The 3,295-nt window shown below is 43.0% G+C and overlaps 1 protein-coding gene across 6 annotated transcripts in view; it reads left to right on the plus strand.

The window, feature by feature from the left end:
* Positions 1-251: 251 nt before the first annotated feature.
* The window catches only part of tcp11l1 (t-complex 11, testis-specific-like 1), a 36,549-nt gene continuing 33,505 nt past the window's right edge, over positions 252-3,295 (plus strand). For 4 of the 6 annotated variants that reach the window (XM_048607210.1, XM_048607207.1, XM_048607213.1 and 1 more), the window contains exon 1: positions 315-479. The gene's annotated coding sequence lies outside the window, so the exon portion shown is untranslated. The other 2 variants (XM_048607208.1, XM_048607209.1) reach the window with 2 other exon arrangements.

The following is a 3,295-nucleotide window of genomic DNA, read 5'->3' on the forward strand; positions in this document are numbered from 1 at the left end:
AGCAGGAAAGGCAAATAAATTCTGCACTTGGGCAGGGAGTGGGAATAGCTGAGTAGCTCCTTTCGCAGAAGACTAACATAGACTTGATAAGGCTGTCCGTGCTGAAACCATTCAATGATGAGCTAACAAAAATATTATGCACAGAAAACAACAAAATTATCCCTCTCCTCTGACAGGTTACAGCCAGGCGCCATGCGCGTGCCCAATAGTAGATGAGCGATAAACTACAGCTCCCATAAGGCACCGCGGGACCGGCTTGCCCGCGTGGGCGCTTCCGGTTACGTCGGTTCCGTAAACAAACGGTCGGTTCATGGTTTTAATTGTTATTATTGTTGTTGAGAACGGTTACCTTTATTTTGGGCGGCGGGAGGATTTAGACTGCACGAATTCCGGGGGTGGGAAGGAGAGCGGGCGATGGAGCGAGGGCCGCGGCCTGTGCTATAGGCGCCGCCGGCAGGGAGAGGCGGCCTGAAAAGCGGGTGAGGATCAGCACTGAGCCCAGGGACAGCCTGCATTGAGAGATAATCACCAGGGCCTCCGAGTCTGCAGACTCATCAGAAATGTGTAACTATAAAATCAGCAGCGCTGTGTAGTTAATGGCCGAGATTTACTCAACATCATCAAAACATATGAACAACTTTCTGTTGTGTCGGTATCACAGACTAACATTTTTTCTAAAAAAAGAATGAAACAGCAATTTGATAATGAACAGAATTTTATTTTCTGGTGTTGACTAGGCCATAGATATTGACTTACCATCACTTTGAAATATTGCGGTAGTATATCTTTCATGTCCGCCTGAGAGAGCGGATGGGGCCTCGGTTTTTAACATCCAAAAGACAGCACCTCCGTCAACAGCATAGCACCAAATGAAGTTTTCATTCAGTCAGCACAGACATAATGGGTTGAATGGCCTCCTTCTACATTGTAACATTTCTGTGACAATGCCGATCTCCCTGAAGTAGTACACTAAAGTGTCAGACTTGATTTCTGCTCTCAAGTCTCAGAGTGGGCCTTGAACCTTCTGGTTCAGCTGAGCCACAGCTGGTACTTACATTTTGAGCAGCACCCTTTCTGTTGTCAGACATCCTGAGGCACTTCAAAGCAGCATATATGTGACGCTGAGCTACGTAAGCAGATAATTGGCCAAGTTATTGCAAGGTTAATCAACAAGGTAGGCTTTAAGTAGTACCCGAAAGCAGGAAAGTAGGATGAAAAGATATAGGCCATATATTCTAGAGTTAAGGGCTGAGGGGACTGAAAGCATGAAGATGAATGGTGGAGCAATTAAAATCAGGATTGTGCAAGAGGCAAGAATTAGAGGAATGTAAATATCTCAAAACATTTGTGAGGCTGGAGGATGTTAGAGAGTGAAGGAAGAATAGGCCATTGAAGGATTTATAAACGAGGAGCCATGTAGGCTGGTGAGCATGGGGTCTAATCATTTTGCTGTTTGTGTAGATGATATTCACTGCCATGTGATCGTGGAGGAATTGATGAATAAGACTGGTTAATGTGTGGCTGGAGAAATGGTGCAAGAAAGCAAGTTCAGATTCTTAGGGCATTGGAACCAGTTCAAGATGGGCCTTTTAATCCCAGGTCTGTTCGAGTCCAGGGTCATTGAAGGAATGTTAACTGATCTTTTGGGAGAGAGTTCAAAGTACTTTTAACGAAGAGTTGGGCATCGAGAGGACGTTAGCAAAGAGACTCCGGTGCATGTACAGAGAGAAAAATAGCACAAGGGTAGATAATATTTCAGAGTCGGGATGGACTAAACAGTGTCAAATGTAAGGCAGAATAAGAAGCGTCTGGTATGCATGTATGTAAATGCATGTCATATCATGGTAAATAAGTTTGGTGAGTTTCAGGCTGAATTTGTCACATAGGCCTATGATATAATGGCATTGGCAAAGAAATACCTGGCTTTGAAAAAAAGGTGGTGAAATTATAACCAAATGTATCTGTCAGTAAGTATTCAAGAAAGATAGGGAAGATATAAAAGATGTGTTTGGCAGTATTAGTTTAAGCTACAATTAAGTACTGAAGTGGGTCCATGTAATTGAGACGCCCGAGACAATTTATTTGGTTAGAACTAAGGAACAATACATTACTGGGTGTACAGTACAAGCCACCAAAAAATGGGAAGTAGGAAAGGAACAGAATTGCTTGTGTATTACAATAAGTTGTATGGTTAACCATGACTCAATGGCTAATAATCCCACTTGTGAGTTTAAGCCCCACTTTAACACAGCATACATGTCCAGACTGATAGTCTAGAACAGCGCTTAAGTGAGTGCTGGAATATTGGATATACTGTCTTTTAGATGAGAATTCATCTCAAGGCCCCATCTCCTTTTATTGGCGAGGCATAGACATTCCTGTGATTAATATTTAGTCCTCAATCAACATAAATTTGCTTTACTTGGGCTGTGTCCAAATTGTTTGCTGAGTTTCCTACATTACTTCAGAAATACTTCATTGGGAGTAATTTAGATGGAAGTGGATGAGAGACTTCAGTTACATGGAGAGTGTGGAGAAGTTGGGACTGTTCTCCTTAGAGAATGTTTACAGGAGACCACTTAATAGAAAAGTTCAAAATCATGAGGGATCTTGGTCAGGGCTTCCCATAGATATGAAAACTGAAAGAACTGCAGATGCTGTAAATCAGGAACAAAAACAGAAGTTGCTGGAAAAGCTCAGCAGGTCTGGCAAGTATCTGTGAAGAGAAAAATCAGAGGTAACGTTTTGGGTCTGGTGACCCTTCCCCAGAACTGTTCTGAGGAAGGGTCACCGGACCTGAAATGTTAACTCTGATTTCTTTCTTCACAGATGCTGCCAGATCTGCTAAGCTTTTCCAGCAACTTCTGTTTTTCTTCCCATAGATATGATTGGAACCCCAAGTGGAGTTGAAAGCCCCAGAGGCAGCAATGGCTGCCATGTAGATGCACCCTTCCACCTGCTGTCACAATTCCTCCCTTCACTGACATCGTGGGTCTTCCTGCCCCCATCCACCTCTATTCTCATGGCTCGTAAGGAGGGCACATGATAATTTTGAAACTATAAAATGGGATCACGGTGAGAAAAATCTTTGGGAAGCTCTGATCTCGATTGAGTCAACAGAGGGAAATTGTTCTCATTGGAAAAGGGTCAAGAACTAAACAACATAAATATCAAGTAATTGGTGAAAGGACAAACAGAAAAAGGAGGAAAATGAGAGTGTGTCAGAGATAGTAGGAACTACAGATGCTGGAGAATCTGAGATAACAAGGTGTAGAGCTGGATGAACACAGCAGGC

This window comes from Rhincodon typus, chromosome 17 (assembly GCF_021869965.1).
Source record: "Rhincodon typus isolate 14 chromosome 17, sRhiTyp1.1, whole genome shotgun sequence".
Taxonomy (NCBI): Eukaryota; Metazoa; Chordata; class Chondrichthyes; order Orectolobiformes; family Rhincodontidae; genus Rhincodon; species Rhincodon typus.